Source organism: Haliaeetus leucocephalus, unplaced genomic scaffold, assembly GCF_000737465.1.
Source record: "Haliaeetus leucocephalus isolate CR32 unplaced genomic scaffold, Haliaeetus_leucocephalus-4.0 Scaffold439, whole genome shotgun sequence".
Lineage (NCBI taxonomy): Eukaryota > Metazoa > Chordata > Aves > Accipitriformes > Accipitridae > Haliaeetus > Haliaeetus leucocephalus.
Window position 1 is genome coordinate 4723704 of NW_010972875.1, and position 20992 is coordinate 4744695.

Here is a 20992-nt window from a genome sequence, read left to right on the forward strand (position 1 = left end):
AGAAGTAACCCCACAGTAAGTATAAAGCTCATTCCTTTCTGTCAACTAACCATGACAGCAGCTGTCCCTGCCTGAGCAGAGGGCTTGGACCAGATGACCTCCGGAGGTCCCTTCCAACCTCAACCCTTCTGTGATTCTATATATGGAAGGCTTCATAAAAGTGTTGCTGAGTAATCTCCTGTCCAGATCTAAAAACTAGTGGATAACTAATCAAGAATTAATTCAGATGAAACATTCTTTTTAAGTCTGACTCTCATCTGTACCTTCAAAAGCTATGTCGACTGAGTCTGGTCTGAAAGCTGTGACAGTTTCTTCTCCAGAGCAGTTTTACTTTGTTTACTTTTACTTTTTCACTTTATTTGTATTGACTGATTTATTTGTATTTGTATTGACTGATTCTAAGTTCCCATTAATTCTGCCCAAAGAGGTTTTAGAGTCTCTGTCCTTGGAGATATTCAGAACTTGACTGGATATGACCCTGAGTTTTGTAATAAAACTTTGAAGTTGGAACTAACTTTGAGGATGCTTTGAGCAGGGAGTTGGACCCACAGGGATTCCTTCCAACTTGAACTTCTCTATCTTCTCATTTTATTTTTTTTTCAGTTTTATACTGAAAGTTAAACTGACATTAGAAATAAAAATGTGACAATTTTAGGTACATTCCTCTCTCAACCACAATCATTGAGAAAAAAGAATTAGATATTTGTCTTCTCAGCACAACCAATCCTTTTACAATGCTACCAACTTAAAAAAGACACGTATGTGTCTTAATTAAGGTCTCACACTGTTACAAGAAACTTACTGTTGTTCTACTATTTATTTCATAACAGAAACAATTGATGAATAATCAATATAACTACCAATTGTAACTGATTATTATTTATTCAGAGGTGAGGATGTGGGTAGCCATTGAGGAATTTCTACTTTCTAGGTATGTCCTTTTTATTAAAAATCCTTTTTAATCCAAATAAAATGGAAAATGTGCTATTTTGCAATATTGTATATCAAAGCCACCTGTGTAATTACTGGTCCAGGTTCTTTTCAGAAATGGGTTGGTTCCAAAGAACAAATGATAGAATAATTAGAATCTGATTACAGCTTTCTTCCTTTACAGGAAAGTACACACCAATCTGGCTCGAAATGGTATGAAAGAGCTATGGGACTTCTCTACTTTAGCTTAGGTGCATAAATCTTAGATTAGCCAGGAATTTGTGGAGTATGTCTGTTTCCTCCTCTGTTTGTGTCTTTCCCTTATGTCCGAATAGGAACAAGGAAGACAGCACAGTCCTCAGCTGGTGTAATCAGCTGAGAATTCCCCTTGTACATAGGAAATGGCAGTCGGACAAAGAAATTGGTTGGAAAGGCAGAACCCCCCTCAAATTCCTTGGTGGTTCCTTATTTATGAGGGTGTGGTTTTAAGTCATCGAATAAAGTAGAGTTTAATAATTAAATGCATCCATTTTTGCCATTCAGTCACTGAGGTGTGAACATATTTCCAGGCAGTCAGTTTATGTCCAAAAATATAAGCATTGCAACAAAATATGCAATACCCCCACACTGAGTCACTTTTATGCTTGGTTCTTCACCACAAAATATTGAGAAAGGTTTCTGACTGAAACATTAATTAAAATGCTTTTTTAACCACTCTAAAAGACAATCCTGAATAAATTAGAGGATACAGTGATTTGAAAAAGACAGTAAAACTACATTTGTGCACTTGTGTGTGCCCAGGAGGGGAAAGGGTCAAACCAATTTGAAATGTGTAGAGCATGAAGTTCTAAATTATACAGGCTTCACAATGCATAAAAGCTATGTAGTCTGAGTGCACACACCTGCTGAAAGCAGGTGGGAAAGAGATAAAAATGTTGCTTCACTTTTTTCCTTGCACAGTTGTCAATGCTTTTAAAATCCTCCTAGTCTTTTGAGCTATTTCATAGTTAACAGATGTAGTCAGGAGAAATAGTTGAGGAACTCTAATACCCTGGAGAAGCAAAAAGGATCCTTTTCATATAAATCGCAGCTTATTATGTCAGCAGTTTCTAGATTTTTTTTTTTTTGACAAGTTTTAATAATTTTCTCATTTTTCTCCCGGAAGAAGAGTTAGTTTCTTTGCGAGGAGGATGGTCAGCTGCCTAGCAAAACTTATTTTCTTTTTAGTTCCATTTCAAGTACAGCCCGAATTTATGAACTCACATTTAATGAAATTACCTTTCATGTGAAATATGCTGGTATTTTTCCTGTCTCCACTCTCCACCCCAAGCTATGGTGGTGCATGTGTTGTTCTTTACAAACACTCATATTGCAGGACCACCTGGGGAAACAGGCCCATGAGGTCAGGATAAGAAAGGAGGGGTATAATGTATTTTGTTTCTCAATGTCAATATTCAGGGCCAAAAGAAATATGCCTCCTTTAACTGTTTACAGCTGCAACACGTATCTGATTTCTAAATGCCTTTCTAAGGACAAATACCATGTTTTAAAAGGGTCATAATCAGGAGAAAGTAGGACGGTGGATCTCCATCTTCCCATAGTCTAGTGCAGTGTGGGAAGAAACCATGGGTCATCTTCTCCTTGCTGCAGCTTTATTTTCCCCTTCTGCAGCCTAGCTTTAGGTAGGTGGCACTTTTTGGGCTCCAGTTGCCCTCAATCCTAGGATGTGCAAAAGCTTTACAATAATGTCACCATTATGGATGGGTGCCACCCTTGCTGTCATCCAGGCTGGCTGGCTACCTGGCAGGGACATCTGGACGTGCGCTATGCAGTGGCCACTTGTTTGCCTACCTGGTCACCGTCAGAAATGGCAACTCTAAATGGAATCTGCAGCACGGTCAAAGGACAATTTCCCAAATTCTTAAGATACAAGGGCTTGCCAACAGGACAGCAGGCTTTTCTTGTGCTTTTACTGGCCTTTCATGAGGAAGGACTCTGCAACTGCTGGAAAACATCTTGTCTTCTGCTGGCACCAGTGTGGGGCCTTGAGGAGGCAAGAAACCTGCTCCTGGAGGTACTTTCCCAGTTGACTGCTTGGACATGAAATCATAGTGGAGAAATCAAAGCAGACAGCATTACTTAGTGAGAAAGTTGCCCACTGATAGGACTTCCTCAGAAAGTGTGAAGTAAACTTCAGTAAGGAGTGACTTTGGTGTGAAATAGCTGAGATATCAAGAACTGAACATTTCTTTCTTTGATATAAAAGAAATGTGTCTCTTGCCTGCTGAAGATAGAAGTTTGTTAGGCTGCCGTTGGTAGATAAATAAACACTATTTAAGGATTTTCTAACAGGTGAGATAAAGGAACTGAAGTCTTTCATAATATTTGACCTCTGTAAAATGTGACTCCTACAAATAAATCTCAGATTCTTTCTGCTTTCTGCTAAAATATCATCTTATCTTTTTACTTTATATTTAAACCTGGCATGTACCTTTGTCATATTCATTTTGTAGACAGAACTGTGTTTGCATTTCAAGGGGTAACAGGCATTATGTGTTTCCTAAACCACTACATTCACAAGAAAAATTCCCTGAAGCTGAGAGAAGAAGCATCTGGCCAAAGTTACGATTCACACAGGCAGGAGGAACCGAAACTTATAGGAACAATAAAACTTCTGTGGCCCTTCCAAGAAATTTTGGTTTAGGAATTCTGCAGTCTCTGGATGACATGGTTTCAAATAGGGAAAATATTGGCCATATATTTAATACAAATGTAATAAACTTGATGATTAAACAATGCATTATTATTGCTTATTAATATATTTAAGCTATTAATCAATTACATAATGTTTCAGTGGTTTTTAAGTATACTTTTTTTAGACTATGACCTACCGTATTTTCTCTGCATCACTGTTAAGATAAGCATTTCAGAACAGATTTCCTGATGAAATCAAAGATCTATTTAAGTAAGTGTCCCGTCTCTGGCAGTAAACTTTTGCAGATGCCTAGCAAAAAAGGACAAGAACAGGCCAATTAGACAGTGACACTGTCCTTGGTATGCCATTCCAGCTTTCAGCAATCTACAGTTTCGGGACTTCTGGAGCTAGAGACTACATTTGCATCAGCATCCTTAATAGTCTTTAGTGGACCTTTCTTCCATGACTTTGTTTTAAAATTTACTTTCTGAGCCCATTTATAATCTGGCCTCTGCAACACCTTGTGGCAATGAGTTACTTGATTTAATTACACTCTGTGTGATAATTTCACTGGGTGTCCTTAGTTCTTCCATTATGAGAAACTATAAGAAGTCATAGAAAATTGCTGTGCTCACCATCTTTTTAATATCTTCTCTTTTCCAAGCTGAAGAGTCCTAATTTAGTTTTTCCTGATACATAAGCTACTGCATACCTCTGGTCATCCTCATAGCCTTTCTCAATCCATTTTTTAGTTCTGTGCTATTTTGCAGATGAAATAAGAAAAGCTGGAAGCACTGAGGCTGTAGGTAAACAATGTTTCATCTGTGGCATAATAGTGGAAGGAATTATTCTCAATTCTTTTCCTAATATATTTTACATTTTATTTCCTTGGTGAATTGCTATTAAGAATTGACCTGATATTTTTAAATCCTCCTATAAAGACTCCATATTCTGTTACCTGCATAGTAATTGTCAATTTATAATACATCATGGTGTACATATAGTTCTTTCACTCCAGGTATTTTTCTCTTGTGATGGGTTGACCCTGGCTGGACGCCAGGTGCCCACCAAAGCCATTCTATCACTCCCCCTCCTCAGCTGGACAGGGGAGAGAAAATATAACAAAGAGCTTGTGGGTTGAGATAAGGACAGGAGAGATCATTCACCAATTACCATCATGGGCAAAACAGACTCAGTTTGGGGAAAATTAACTTAATTTATTACAAATCAACCAGAGTAAGGTAATGAGAAATAAACCCAAATCTCAGAACACCTTCCCTCCACCTCTCCCTTCTTCCCGGGCACAACTTCACTCCCGGATTTCTCTACCAACCCCCCCCCAGTGGCACAGGGGGACGGGGATGGGGGTTTATGGTCATCACACGTTATTTTCTGCTGCTTCATCCTCCTCAGGGGGAGGGCTCATCACACTCTTCCCCTGCTCCAGTGTGGGGTCCCTCCCATGGGAGACAGTCCTCCACGAACTTCTCCAACGTGGGTCCTTCCCACGGGCTGCAGTCCTCCATGAACTTCTCCAACTTGGGTCCTTCCCACGGGCTGCAGTTCTTCATGAACTGCTCCAGCGTGGGTCCTTTCCACGGTGTGCAGTCCTTCAGGAGCACACTGCTCCAGCGTGGGTCCCCCACGGGGTCACAAGTCCTGCCAGAAAACCTGCTCCAGCATGGGCTCCTCTCTCCATGGGTCCACAGGTCCTGCCAGGAGCCTGCTCCAGCACAGGATTCCCATGGGGTCACAGCCTCCTTTGGGCACCCACCTGCTCTGGCGTGGGGTCCTCCCCGGGCTGCAGGTGGATATCTGCTCCACCGTGGACCTCCCTGGACTGCAGGGGGACAGCCTGCCTCACCAGGGTCTTCACCACAGGCTGCAGGGGAATCTTCGCTCCGGCGCCTGGAGCATCTCCTCCCCCTCCTTCTTCACTGACCTTGGTGTCCGCAGGCTTGTTTCTCTTACATGTTCTCACTCCTCTCTCCGGTGGCTGTTTCTCTCTGTCCCAACTTTTTTCCTTCTTAAAAATGTTATCACAGAGGCGTTACCACTATCGCTGATTGGCTCGGCCTTGGCCGGCGGCGGGTCTGTCTTAGAGCCGGCTGGCACGGGCTCTCTCGAACACAGGGGAAGCTTCCAGCAGCTTCTTACAGAAGCCACCCCTGTAAGCCCCCCCGCTACTAAAACCTTGCCACACAAAGCCAATACATCTCTGCATTGAACAATTTCAAGTCTACCATTTTTGCCATTTTGCTTTTTTTCCCTATTTATACAGTGTCATGACAACATTCTACAATACTTCTCAAAAGTTTCATTTCTTCACTACCCCAATTATTTTTGTGTTGCCTACAAACTTTGTGGCCTCTGTACTCATCCCTTTTTCAAAAATATGATTTGTTAATCACAGCACAGGTCTTAACACAATTCTTAACAGGACTCCTCTGGTAGTCTTCAGTGCTGAGAATGTCAGTCTTTCATTCTTAACCTTATTGATACAGTCATCACCAAAGCTGGCTGATGTCATACAAGCCTTATTCCTACTTTTTAATGTTTGGGGTTTTTTCAGTGGCTAAATAATTGCACAATAAGCTATCCTTGCCGAATATGCTTTAAATGACGTTACAAAATTCCAGGGAACAAATGAACACAATTAATTTTTAATAAGTTCTGAATTAGTCTGTCTTGTTGAAGATAAACATCGGATTTGATCAGTCATAAAATAAGTCTGAATTCAGTTTTAAAATATATCATCTGCTTTGTTTTGAATCTGTGCCTGACAAGCATGAAATATATGTTATTGTTCTTTTTAACTAGACAGAAATCATTACTTGAATCTATAGCATGTAATCTTGTGCAGAAAGCTGAGTTATATTTTGAGATTAATGAGGGAGAAAAGAAGTTTTAGGTCCTAATGTCTTGGGTTTATAAGATATTATGATACGCTTAATTTGGAGAATCACTTTTTTATATATGTATGCATGCACATTTTATCTCTCAGAAAGGACAAATATTCCTTGCCCACCTCCAACAGATGTTTATTATACCTGTTCTTGCAGCTTCAAGTAAATGCACTCCGTAATATCCATACAGAGCCTGATCTGGGACTCAGGTATCAACCCTTTTGAAAATCCTTCTTCTAAATCCAGCCTAATACTTATTTTGTGCAAGTAAGCTGATCACTTGTCTTATCTCTAAAAGACTTAAATGTAACTGATCAATATTGTCTTTATAAAACCCTTCCTAAAAAGAAAGATATTTTTGTTCCTCTTTCAAGCTTTCTTAATTAAAAAAAATCCCTTTTGTTGTTCTCTTCACCTTGAATTTTCCAATTTCCTATCCCTTTCTTAAACCAAACACAGTTCAAGTGTAGCTGAAACTTCTCCATTTTTTTCACAAAGATTATTTCAGAGGTCTTACTCCTGTTTGCACTCATGTATCTGCATATTGTTTACAGCACAATGCCATTTTTACTCATTGAACATGATTCTCACATACCGGATACTTAATACTCTGACCAGGGTTGTTTAGGTGCGCTCTTCACCCCATACTATCAGTTGACATTCATCACATGACAAAAATGAGAGTTGGCATAACACCACAGGAGGTGAAAATGCTCATTTATTGTCGCAAACTGAGTGTAGATCAACGGCTAATATTGGAAGAATTAAAGGAAACACACCAGCTATTCTTTAAAAATTCTTCTCAATCAGTTCTATACATTGAAAGAAACCACAGAATTTATTTAACCTTTTCTGTACACTGCATTAATTGAATTTATTTTATATAATTATTTTGGGGTTAATTGCCTTTTTTTTTTTTTTTTTACTTTCCACAGTTTGTAGCCAATTAGAAACAAGATGCATACTTTTTCATCTTTCTTGGCAACACCAAACTTTTTTGGGCAACTTGATTTTGCGAGAAAAACTCCTGGTGCTAAAGGATTTTGTTTTTTTTAACAAGTTTTTCAAATTGCTTTCAGAAAATATTGTTGAATAAAACCAGCTACTGAATATTCTGAATCTGATAACTGTCTTGAATCCTAATTTTTAATTCTAGTGTGTATGTTTACTTGGTTCACATTTAAATTTCCTCTAGTTTCCCTTACATTGTTTTTAGTAAGCTTAATTGTTGATACAATTTATTGTCCATTGTTACAGTTTCTTTTAATGGCTTTGTCCGGCAAACACTTTTGATATATTCTGGACCAATAAAAGATATATCTGTACTGATGGGAAACATTCATAACAGTTAATGTAGGTCATGAAAATAAGCTATGGTAGCAAGCAAGACATTTTTATTATCTTAGCTAAATATTTTTGGATTATCAGTACAGGGAGACTTGCTACTTCCTGAACTGAAGTTTAGGGGTTTTTTAAAGTTGTTTCCTCTCCTTTCATGCTCCTTTCCTGTCCTTTTTAAGCTTCAAATACTTGAGATAGATAACCTGCAATATATTTAGTTGTACAAAATTAATTCATTTCCTCACCTCAGTGAGAGCTGGAAATATACACTGACCAATTATAATTGTGAAATGTCATTCATTAATTAGCACAATGTTTCTGAATCTCTTATTGCCACTCTGAAATCTTTATTTTTCTTATGTTTTGAGATGAAATCACAGCCACAATGCTTAATCAGGTGGTAATTCCAGTTTAGGAGGAAAAGGTGTATTGATTAAAAATATTCATGGGAGAACTGGAGGTGCTTTGGACAATGACACAGCCCCTTATTTCAGGAGATAAATGTGTGGTCCAGTGCAGTAAAACCACTACCAGTGGAGAAAGTACCAGTACCATAGTTCTGTTTCACTTTTGTTAGCTGGCACTGTACTTCGTGTACCATCAAAGCCAATAACAAACTAATTATTTTAGAAATAAAACATGCAAACATTCTCACAATCTATCTTCTATTCTGTCATTAGTCCAACTGCTAGAGGAAAGGTGTACCAGTAGAATTATAGGAATTATTAGGGATACATAATTTTGCAGTGCTATTTCAAATCCTAAGATTGATTACTGTTTTCACCCAGGGGAGAAGCACTGAAAATATTACTTTGAGATATTATTCTTTTGAAAATATTTTTGAAAAATTACTTTGAAATATTTGAAATAAGTAGAAAGCTATTAATCTATTTCTGTTTTCCATTTTGAAATAAATATGATAAAAATGGCCAGAAAACAAAATTCCCTTTCATGCTTGCACACCATTTACATTTGTTCAGTCTGATCAGGACCAATGTTTTGTGACACTAGGGACCAATCACATATCATAAACGGTCAATAGTCAAAGAATTACTGACACTAACAATCTGTGTAAAATGATCCATTATGTGTTACTGTGAAACGCTGATTTCTACTTTTAGCCTTTTTTTTCTAGTCACCTTTTTTTGACAGACTTGTTGTTACATATTTGTCCATTTCAAAGTATTCAGAATACTTCTGTATTTTGTATACATTGAACTCAATTCTATTCTCTCTGAACCTGCTGGGAAAAAAAAAAAAATCAAAATCTGGGGTTCACTTTTTGGACAAGAGGACATAGAACAAAAATGACTTCTCCAAGGAGTCTGTCAAAATATATTCCAACCATATTCACAGAAACAGTCAGAATATACCTACCCTTGTCATTGTCTTGACAGAAGCTTGCTCCCAGTAAGCATTAAGGGCTGGCCAAAGAAGTTCAGTATAGCAGCCACCCTGTATCCTCTCATCTCGTTCTTTAAAGGTCATTATTTAAAGAATGATTATGGTCTAGGCTTGTACTGTGTTCTTTAAAGATCTTCCAGTGTACCATCTTCCTTACAGGGGAAATATCTGGGTTAAAAAAACCTAATAAAAATGGCTTTTTCTTTAGAGAAGGTAATGGTAGTTCTGCATCTGTGGAGGGTGTATAAGGACAGGTATGATCACTAATTTTTTTTGTGTGCATGCACATGAAAAGAATTGAATGTGATGTGAATTCTCCCCTATTAACTAGTCAGGGCGTTTCACTTGTCCTGACTGTAGTCATAGATTTCTGTTTCGCAGGGAAAGCAATTCTGTACTCGTGTTTATTCTGGTTCTGCAGAAAATCATGCACTTTTGCTACGTTACGGTTGCTATGGCAATCTTGAATTGATGTTTTGTGCCTTCTGGTATAATTCTTGACATCACACGCATACACATGTCTATCAATAACTTTGCCCCTGAATTTGGCAGCCTGGCCAGGAGATTCACTTCAAGAAATCCTGCTATCACCTTCCATAGCAAAAATACAGCGGTTCTGCTGTTGCTGCGAGCTCTTCAAGTGCAGGCATAAGAGTGAAATTTGCTTGACAGGCACTTTTGGAAGGACTTTGTAATGTACCAAATGGCAGCTATTCTCACCAAACAGTGTAGAACAGCCTCTACTGAGGATTTTACTTCTTGCCCCTTGCCCCGACCCCACAGTTCTCCTGATAGTATCTAGCTGTTGCAACCCAGAAGCCACATGCAGGCTAAGCTGTCCTGTTAGATTCAAGCATGAAGCCAAACTCATTAGCTTATGCAGATTTCCCCATGCATGAACTTCTACATTACCCTGGCATATGAGATAACTTGTGAAAGGAAAGATCTGAAACATGGGCGCATTTTATGCACTCTTCACACTGTCACTGTGACTTCTGGTACGTACTGGCAGTGCCTTTAAAATAAGTTACTGCCTGCAGCTGCCTACCTTCCCTGTCACAGCTGGGTGGCTCATTTCATGGGCTAGAGAAAGCTGTAGAAAAGGTAGGGCAAGGAGGTATAAAAAGATGTATTTGTTGCAAAAAAAGAGTACATCTTATTCCAGTTCTATCAAAAGAGTCTGGAAATGTAAGGAAAAATCTATTGCCCTGAGCTGAATATACATCACTGGGTTTTATGACCTCCGTGTTATTTCCTGCCCAGTTGTGTCTAATTAATGACAAAAGAATGTGTTTTATGATTATGATGATGCAAAGGTTCTCTGGTTTGCTCAGACTAGGAATAAAGCTGTGTCTGCTGAGAATGGAGAAAATGGAGCAAATGACAAATGATCTTATTCAATATTACCTGAATTTGAACGATTTTGAATTAAACATTGGCAGTTAATGTATTTTAGAAAAGGAATATCTATAGCACACAACCTGCAGTATTTACTGTTATTGGATCTGATCCTGGCTACTGCCAGAGCAGTAAAAGGTACTCTGAGATGATATTAAATGGGGCAAATGAGCATTCTTTGTAGAGTTGGGACCCTATGTAGTAGCTTTGGGAGGGAAAAGAAACAGAAAATATGGCAGGGGAGAAAAATGTGCTGCTAGACTGCTGCACTGGCAAGTTCTGCTGCAGACACCTCAGAGGCTGTAATTAGCTCTTGCAATGTGTAACAGTCCAGAGGGGACCTAAATTTGTGAGTGAAACTTAAGGGCTGTGTCCAAACACCTCTCTTACAACGTTCTTGGAGGTAACTTTAAAGCAAAATCAGCCTCCCTAGAGTACCAGCTCCAGGAAACTCAGGACTGATGCTTTCTTTTTTCTTGCTCAGCTCAGCTTCAGCTCCCTCCAGGGTGTACCGTTACACAGCCTGAATGATGTTATCCTCGCTGGTTGAGTCAGCACCAGACATCACTGAAGGCCATGTGGCAGATCTCATACTGCTGCTCTGGCATCACTTCCCAGCACATCTGTGCTACCAGATGAGGTGTGCTTCTTTGTTGGTCAGGGGTGAAATGCCACGGATTGCAGTCCAGCAGCTTCTATTCCAGCTGACCCTAGACAGAATAGAGGGAACTTAATCCTGGACCACATAGATCTGAGGTCAGAGTCCTTAACTTCCAGCCTTCTGAAAGTGAGACAGCTCTCTGCTTTTTTCCCATTTGCCCTAGGTGAAAACTTTGCTATCACTAATGAAATTAGTATGTTTTAACCTAGTTGAGAGAGACTATTTCAGCTAAATACTATCTTATTTCTTGCTCTGCTTAAGGTCAGAAAAAAATTGTTATTCTCTAAGTCTCTCGAAAAAGTGACTAGAGTCTAGGATAAAATAATGGCATTCCTCTTTCAAAATAAATATAAAGAACATCTTTATGTTCATTTATACATAAGGTGAATCAAGGGATTTGATTAAATTGCTCATCTTCTCAAGCAATGGCATGAGGATAAGACAAATTATAAAACATGACATCTGATAGCCTCTGAGGGAATGACACCAGATTAATAATCTCCACAATTTGGACTTCAGCTGAGACTGTAGCATTGCAAATGATAAAAAATTAACGGTAGTAACATGATTTTAGTTATTTGTTCTGCACTGGCCGCTTTGGAGCCTGATGCAAAATTAGAGCCTTCATCAGCCTCCATTATATGGCCATATATAATTAATAAAAACTTCCTTATCACAAAAAAAGCTCAGAGCTTAAGTGTACGGCAAATTATCGTGTGTGTTTACAACATGCCATGCAGTAATGAAGTGATCTTGCTTTGTATCTTAGCACTCAGAATAAGCAGTCAGATCAGGAATTCATTACCTGAGCCACTTCACAGACTCATAGTCAGAAGTCTTTGACAGGAATTTAAAATTGACTCAGTGGGAATAGCAGAAATAAGGGCTCGAAGGAGAAAAATTAAGGTGTTAAGAACTGTTGGTACTATTGAGTAATTAGGAGTGCAGCTTGATAATATTATCCTGTTTATTAACCATATAAATAAAGATATTTGGAGTGTTAGCAATTTTAGATGGCAGCTTGCTGATTTGAGTGTTCTGTGGTGCCTACCATTTAGTACTATTCCTTTAACTTTACATTGTTACAGCAATATTACCAGTCCCAATTCCAGCCATTTCAAAATAAAAGAATAACAGCCTTCCCCCTGATATTCTTAGATTGATTAAAACATTGTTAGACTACAAATAAACACAGGAGTCTTTTTTTGCCTGCCTTACAAACCACACTTGCAAGCTTTTCTCCAAATCTGTGAACTTTTTGCTCCTCCCTGAAGATTAGATTATTTAGCAATCTAAAAGCAGCAGGAGCAGGGGCTTTGGCAGAAACAGCTTTCCTAATGATTAACACCACCGATATCACCAAGAGAGCTGAGCCTTATCTTAAGGCATGCCCTGCATTATACTAGGCACAGTTGTCAATCTACTAATGATCAAACTAATTTTTTTTTCTAATTACTTGTTATCCAATAAGTTGAGGTGACTTGTTTAGAGTGATCCTACAGGAGACATTATCTATGAGATCAATTATCTCTCAGGGTGGGACTGGAGGGCCAGATTCCTCTGGCCCTTTCTGAACTCCACAGAGGGGGGTTTCTGGCACCAGGCACATCTCATCAGCCTTGGAATGGTAGCCACCAGGATGAAAGGGATGGTCTTGCTCCAGCCCGTTTGGTGAATTTATTTGAAGAGGGTCAGCAGAACACCAGGTTCCAATGAAACCTCCCAAACTGCCCTCTAGCCTGGAAGCGTGTATGGCTGCTGTGCCTTTGGATATCTCTAGAACTGTCCATGTTTGCTGGAACTGTCTGAATTGAAACATTTTCCCTCAGCCAGTGTAGTCCAAGCACCTCAATAGACTAAAAGATTAATTTACCAGGATTTCTGTAACGGTGTCAGCCCCGCATCGCTCAGCTGCTTTGCAGACCAAACTCAGGTTTCCTGATGTGGGCTCGGGTCCCACCACCCGTTGCGCACATGCAGCAAAAGCGTACGCAGGCTGGGGGCTCAGCAGGTGCTGAAGCCCTCCTGGGGAAGAGAGCGTGAGCTCTTGTACTGAGCCTTGCAGCCTGGAGGGCTCAGGCTGGGCTGCCCATGCTGCAGTGTGGTACGGGCAGCGATGCCAAGCTTAGCTGTTCCGAAGCACCAGGAGGACGACTGGGACCCCAGCTGTGACCTGACAGCAGTGCGGATGGAGAACACACAGGTAACAAATCCACAAACACACTAAAGGTCCTTATTTCCTCTGTTTTGCTACCAATGGAGAGACAAGCTGAGTTTCCATCCGATAGCTCATCCTGGTTTATTTGTGACAAAGTTCTTAGTTCATTTCTGACCCTCTGCTCTTAGAGACAGACCTCTGTCCGGTGCAAGGTGGATCTCTACACTGCGCCAAGAGCCTGCTTCCCAGCACTCGTGGCTGCTGCCAGTCTTTTATCTCCAGCCTGCAATAGTGATAGGTTTGAAATAGGCTCTTAGAACCCAGCTGAGGGTGAGACTTCAGATGAGGCCTATTAAGCCGAGACCCCTTGCTAGCGATTATCATGCCTTTAAGTGTTCCTCGATCACAGCCGAACATTGAGTAGATAGTTCACATATGTTTGCCTGTATCAGACTATACCTCAGTTACACCACAAGAAATGAAGGCATTGGATTTCGGCCAAAAAAATTTAACTTCAGTACCTGTAGTTACACAGCTTGAGTGCATGCTGAGATGTTATCCATCCGCAGCTTCTACTAGTGGTAAAGGGACTTAAGGTGCTTGTTAACTTTAAAAATCAGACTAAAATTATTTAGGTGCTTTATCATGAATTTAGCTGCTTGCCTTTGCTTTGGGATAACGTATTAGCCTTTTCAAAGGGGGGATGAGAAACACTCCACTTTTTCTACTACATATAAAATACTTAGTTAATTAATAATAGAAATGGCTGTGAGGTAGAAGAAAGCCTCCTAGGCTAAAGTCCTGAAAGATTTGTGATGTAGTGTTAGCCGTTTGTTCATGGCAAAAGCTAGAGTACAAACTTGGCTGAACAATGAATGATACTACTGTTGATATATATGGCAGAACTTCTTTGCTCTTCTCTGCTGGAAAGTATGCTATCCCCAGAGATCTGCAATTAGAGTTTGCAAAGACATACGGCTCACTTGGCATTCGATGGTCCTTTGTATGAAGCCACAGCTGTGGTTCTAAGAAACAAATCCCACAACATAGGAGAGTCCAAAGTTTCCGTGTATGGCTTCCCCCAGAGGCAGTTCTCTCGTTAAATATTCAAGCACAGAGAGTTCATGTTCTATCACGAATATGAGCATTAACAATTATAGTTACAGGAAGGAAGCTGCAGTGATGGCTTTTCCCTTATCCTTTTTTTTGCCTTGCCAAGACCTGTATCTCAGTCTCCAATGGAGGCAGCACTAGCTATTTTTCTTTTCCAGTCCTTAGAGTCACTATTATGTGGTCCGTTTAAGGACTTCAGTGCTTTTCTGTATGAAAGGTGTTACGAGAATGACTGAAGTCATGCAGCTATGAGGTCTTTTGTTCTGTTGCAAAATGGTTTAGGATCCATCTGCAGGCTAAAATAATCTAGATTTTAGTGAGCCTGAGTATTAGCTGACATAGCTTTATAGATGTGTGGATACTACTAGCTACCTATGATTATAATCCTGTTCCTTATCTTGTAGGCATGAGAGCAGGAAAAATTGTTCCTTTCATATCCACATCAGAGAGAGAGTGGAGCTCACATCATTCTTTCCCCCTTTTGGTCTTTGAACTAGTTCTACTGCTCATCTGCCTTTCGGTCTTTCAGATGCCACAGAGGACACAAAAACATACTTTGTTGGAGAGATTCATAAATATCACGGCAACTTCATACAAAGATAGCGGCATGTTTTAGAAAAACCTGTGAGAGCAGTAAAATCTTTTGAACAGGTGCACCATCATTAGAAAGAAAAGAAAAAGCAGAAGGCAGGTGTTTTATTAATGATATGGCTTTGTATGTCTCCTTTGTAAAAATAATAGCATGTATAAGAAACATTCCCATCCCCAGGAGGACATTAGGCAATTGTTCTCCTGTAGCGAGATGACTTTCATAATCTCAAATGCTCTCTCTCTATGCACTTACTGATGTTTTGCAGTAGTTCAAGAACATTGCTTGTATTGATTGATTTAATCCTTGCTTTGGTGATGGCAAGGCGTCATATGGATATAGCTTACTGGTTTAGACCTGGCACATTAACCTTAGTGCTTTGTCTATGTGCCTCTAAAGCAAAAGCATTATTCCTCTGGCCATAGGCAACAATCAGTGACTGAACTTCAGAATTGCTTTTAGCACTAGTAGGAAATAAATATAGACTCTCATCTTTCAGTTTCCTCTTTATATTCCTACAGAATCATGGCTCCAGTGGGGGGACCCCCCCCTCTCCTCATGCTCTTTTCATGGGAGAATGGAAGTAATTAGACTGAAATATTCCCAAAGAGCCAGATTTTTCCATTTGTTTGGTACTTTGTTCGCTGGAAGTCTTACTGAGGGCAATGGAAAATTTAAATAAGGTGCTACTTAACATGCACAAAAGTAATAGTGTCTGGCTCATAAAGAACATGCTTTAGATATCTCATTATTGTCAAAAGTACATAGTATAAAGAATATAAATGGCAACTCATAGGTTGGGTGTATGGAGAGGGGCACAGGACAGCTGGCACATTTGGATACCACCGCTCATTATATGTGTGAACTGCTTCTTGGCAATCATTCCCACAAACCTTATTAGGGATTGTCCTTTTTATGTTTTAGACATAGAAGACTGCACAAATGGAAAGCAGTCAATAACTTTCAGATACTTCAATTAGGAATGATCTGAATGGTGTAGCTATGCAGGGCTGGGCATGTGGACAAATTGTGCAAACCCAAAGCAAACAGCGTAATGCAGCTGCAAGCATGTGTTTGGAAGGATGAGGAATATGCAGACTACATTAAATAGCAGCCTTGGGAAAGGTGAGAAAAATGTCCTCATTCATCAGGTTACCATTGTTATTGGGATTATAGTTTTTAGAGGTTGCGTTGAGCACTAAATCTGTAAAATCAGACCTACCACAGGTTAGGTCACTTGTATTACTTACAATCTTGTCATAATGAGAAAGCAAAAACATTCACAGGGGTGGCAAGTCAGTTATCACTGGTAGGTATGACAATATACAGTCCTAAATATGTTTAATGTTGGCATAGAAGCTTAGTTCCGTTGCAGTTCTTATTAATTATTACTTTCTTTCAAAAATCTGCCTGCCAACTGCTAAAGGTAGCTGGATCCAGTGGTGTGTTTTCTGTGCAGGCTGCGGCGGTTGTGCATTCCCAGGTCCGGCTGGTACCAAAGCTGAGCGTGTGTTCCTGATGGCATCGAGTGGCCAAGAGCTCCACCAAGGCAGAGAGCCGTGCCTGTACAGCACCCACACCAACCCAAACAGCGCTCACAGACATGACAGACACAGCAGCCCCCTCCTGTCCCTCCCGTCCGGCTGCGGTCTCCCACTGGTGCTGGCACCCAGCCCAGCGAGCTCCTCCGACCCACTGCCATTCCAGCCTCCCCTCCTCCTCCATCCCTGCCTGCCCTGGCAGCGCAGCACATGATTTCTGCAGTGAGAAATAGGGTTTAAAAAGCAGGGGCTCAGTCGAGCAAATGTGCTGACCCGTATACACTTGACTGGCCACTTTTGTCCCTTTTCCCCGCTCTTTTCCTGTGCTTGTTCCTCCTTGATTCACAGTGATCCCTCCCTTTCACTGCCTTCATTTTTTTCCCTAAACATCTCATTGCACATTTTCACAATACCCTTAAAACATCTCAAAATAAATTTTATGTAGTCCCCAAATTCTCTTCCACCTGCATCCCATAATAAGCCCCATAAGTCTCTAGGCAATCACCCCATCAGTTTGCACAGCCATCTGGAGAGAGTTTCTTTTGTTGGCTTCTCTTGCCCGAGAGTGGCTAAACATTGGACAAAGATCAGATGATGTATAGACTTCCTCCCAAAGACTCTTGCTGATTTTCTCCCATTTTTCTGACTGGCACCTTTTACACTCAAGAGCCAGACTCTGCTCTTTTGTCACATATGGTCAATATGTAATGCTATTTGTTCACACTGAGATACGAGTTCGCCATTGACTTTAGTCAGAGCTGACTCTAAAAGCTCTGTTTTGTATATCTGCTTGTGGCAGTTGACAATTTTAATGTCAGCACCTGCCTGCACTTACTAGAGAGTCTTAGCAATAAAAGTAATGAAAAGGACAAATGAGTTTTTATCTTTCGTTGTTGAACATTCCAGGAAGTTAAGATACTACCATGAAAAATTAAGATGTTAGAAACTAATGGGAACAGTTTTGTTTAAAAGAAAAGTAATTTAAACTCAGAAAAGTTAATCAGGTAGCTTTTAATTTAGAAATTTAAAACAAAACAAAAAAATGGAAGTTCTCTTGTCTTATTCCTCATTTTCAAACACTAAGCATGAGATGGCCAGGCTTTTTTTACTTAAATTTTTGAATCAAATCAATCATTAAGCTTACAGAAGAGTAACCTGGATTGGAGTCCTACTGACACAAGGCTTACATTATTCAGCTTATATTCTTCTAAGGACTAACTGAAAAATGAAATAGCAGGGATAGGGCAGGCAATGAAAAACGAGTGTCAACAGAGTAGAGTAGCAAGAATTAAAAAGAGGTGAGAGTGAATGTCTCATGTCTGTTGCCCCTGCACCATGCATTTGGCCAGGCTCCGAGCAGGGGCTGGGGACACAGCCAAACGCATAAGCCACCCCAGGTACCCCCCGGTTCATACCCACGCAGCTGCCTACCTGACCTGGCAAGCAGTGACTGGGAGCTGAGAGCCAGGCGACTATCAGCTGTCACCTCTCAGCCGAAAGCAGTAGGTGCCTGCCTGAGTCCTCCTCCCTTCGGGCTCGCCTGCACAAAGCCAAAGGGGTTGGTTTCCTCCAGGCTGGGGATGGAGGCACGATCAGGCAGCCCAGAAACTGTTTAAGATGCTTAGCACTTCACCTCCCAGCTCAGGTTTCTGTGTAACTTCCATTCCTCCAGCTGAGGAGTGGAGGGTGCATGGGCTTGCCCAGCAGGCTGTTTCATCTCTGAGCCACAGCCCTTGATGCAGATTTCAAGCCCTGAGCTGAGGAAATGCCTCCCAGGTTTAGGAATTTGCAGGGTGCTCAGTGAGTTCCAGGCAGAAGGTGATTTAAAAAAGTTTCTCCGAGTTACAGCTTGCCGGGGGAGACTTGCTTGGCAGCTTGTCAGCCATGTAATGTGAACATAGGCTTGGCTACACCGATACGAGGAATGAATATCAATGAAAATAAAATCACTATGGAAAAAATGTATACCATATACCTATCTACAGCTGTAATTTTGAAGACTGTTTCCCTCCTGTACATATACAGTCTTCCTTTTAGTATTTTCAAACTCACTGGAAAATCTAGAAACGAAAAATACACACCCTTGAATGAAAAAATCTCTCACATGTTCCTATACTACGTAAGGAGCATGGAAATTTGAAGTGAAGCAATTCTTTGAGCTCTGCAAATCTAAAATAGTTAGGTTCATCCATGTATGAATTTAGTGAAGTTTTGAATTAATATAAGCCTTTGTGAAACTCATAAATCATCTGAAGTCACATTTTCATCAGAGTCAACAGTGTTATCCCTGAACTCATAAACATAAGAAACTTAAACTGAATTTATATACTAAATTGTACACAGAACATTGTGAAAGCTGGTGCAACATTATCTAGCTCTCTGCAGCAAACCAGGAATGACTTAAGCCTCAAATTTTGTTAGGAGTGTAGTATAGAAATTGAAAACAAAATTTTTTTTTTTTTTTTGATGCTGTAATGATCATTATGGAGCAAGTGGAAATGAATACTGTGAATGGGAAGTTCTAATTAACTGCTGTCAAGGTGAACATTTATTCTGTTAAAATTTCTATGGCTGGACAGTTATTCAGTGAGGGCAAATTTTGTAATGAAACTGGAAAGATATTAAGTATCCTGAACTTCCCTTGAAGAACCTCAGCACTTTGCAAGACTGGCTTTTCCATTTTTGAAAGACATTTTGCATTAAAAGGAAACAGCATATATTAAAAGGCAAAGGAAAAATGGCAGAGAAAGCAAACCATCTTATAAGCTATAGAAATATTTGATATAAATTGATGAAAAACTGCATTTAGCAACAGAAAACCCTTTAAAAAAAATCCTCTCAGATGGTGATATGTGAATTTTACAATGCATGGAAATGGCATCAGCCATGGAACATTACATAAACAAACACCTGATGCACTGTGGTCACCTATTCCTTTATTTTCTCATCCGGCATGGCTCTGAAAGGAAGATGTGGCACTGAAGTGGAGCAAATCACAGAAGTTGAAATACAGGCCTGGATGTGAAGTACTTTCACTCTAAATCCTCTGGGATCTTTAATCCCTTCATCTGCTCTCTCATCTGTAAATTAAAAACAACAGAAAAAGCCTTTTCTCCCTTCTGGTACGTTTTGAGGAATCAATATCTTCTGCTCACAAAGCACTTGAACATGTAAGATGCCTAAATATTAAAGTGATGAGAAAAGTGTAGGAATTTATGTTGACCGAAACAGAACGGAACTCAGTAGACAAATCCACTGCGTCTATTAGAAAATTTTCTGCAATACAATGAGAACCACTGTTGGTGATCTACCAATGTATTTATTTTTACATTAGAGTGTATGTTGGTAATTTATAGCACAAAAGGCACATTCTTCTCTTCAAAGAAACTGACACTTGTTTTATTCAGAATAGTTTTCAGATTAAAGGGAGTTTTTATTCTTTTTTTTCCGCAATCTTGCTCATAGTTTTCTCATGCTTAGCATGTATAGTACAATATCTTAGTCTTATTTTGTCTGTTAAAAGTAGGTCTTTATTGCTTAGACCATTACAGTTTTGCTGAAGCTTATGCTTTATGATTCTGACCAGGGAGTAACTCATCTTTCCTCAACATTATGCAAAATATGTCATTCAACAGCCACAAGAGAATATTCACAATTCAACAGACTTATCCTTATCATACAAAGACTATAAAACAAATTGGCCAGGGTCATTTAAGACTGTAGCTTCATGGATATGCTAATAAACAGCAGGTGATCTTTGCTGTATCCCATGCAGTTTTAATCATTTAAGGCAAGTAAGTAATTCATAAGTCACAAGTTCAGCAAGATTTAACACTGTGGAAAAGGACTAATAATCATGCCATATAATGAATAAACCAAACACTAAGAGGCAGAGAAAACAACTCCCATGGTAAAATCACATGAGGTAATGTAAAAGCATGCAAGGGAACTCAGTGACAGGCCTTTAATATTTTAGTGTAAAGTAATACAAGAATGAGAAATATCTAAGAATGCTGCTGAAGAGGTCCCTGGAGCAGGACAGAGCGTATTCTACTGCCCTTACTTTTCTAGTAGGGTCTAGGGAAACAACTTGGGGGAAATTATGCCCAACAGTAAAAAGGGAGGCTAAAGATAGGCTCTGGAAACTATGATTTCTGTTGTTGCAAATGACTTTTAAATTTTTTAGCCTTTATTTTCTGGTCCTTACAGGATCAAGAGCTGACTGGTATGTAAGAGGAACCTCCCACGACCAAAGA